At 43.7% G+C, this 545-nt stretch overlaps 1 protein-coding gene across 1 annotated transcript in view; it reads right to left on the bottom strand.

Moving 5' to 3' along the window:
• The window catches only part of LOC128249838 (uncharacterized), a 10,898-nt gene that overhangs the window by 6,933 nt on the left and 3,420 nt on the right, over nucleotides 1–545 (bottom strand). The window lies entirely within an intron of this gene.

Below are 545 nucleotides of genomic sequence, written 5' to 3'. Positions count from 1 at the left end.
CACTACCGCCCATTCTCGGCAGACAGGGAGAAAAATAAATGTTGAACTGTTTGCCAAACATGGACGCTAGGGCCCGCGGATCATCTGGTCTCGCTTATGGCTATGATTTCTAGTTTGTGTGACTTTATGTCGTTTAGGAGGTACCCTTGTTTCCAAGGGGACCCCAAGCCACGCGCATTTACACAACCAATCTTGAGCATAGTTCTAATGTGAGTGTTAGTGTTTTTAAGAGAGTCACTTACCCTTCGAGAGTTCCTGTCTCCTCCTTCGGGTTTTCTTCGAGGAGATCCTTGTACAGTTTTATCGCCAGGTATTTTTGGCATTTGCCAACTGCCTTTGGAAAAATAGATTTTAGTGTGTGGTGCAGGGTTGGTGTAATGTGTAGTATTTTGATGTGTTCTGGCGGTGTTGTGTACGGGTGGTTGCTGGTTTTTATGTCTTCGTTTGTTATGTTTGTTTTTGTGTTGATGTATTCCATCAACTCTGAGTTTTTTGTGTTGATGGCAGTGAGCATTGTGTGTGTGCTTACTTTTGGGGTTTTGTTG

Source organism: Octopus bimaculoides, chromosome 18, assembly GCF_001194135.2.
Source record: "Octopus bimaculoides isolate UCB-OBI-ISO-001 chromosome 18, ASM119413v2, whole genome shotgun sequence".
Taxonomy (NCBI): domain Eukaryota; kingdom Metazoa; phylum Mollusca; class Cephalopoda; order Octopoda; family Octopodidae; genus Octopus; species Octopus bimaculoides.
This window is presented reverse-complemented; position numbering and strand designations above follow the sequence as displayed.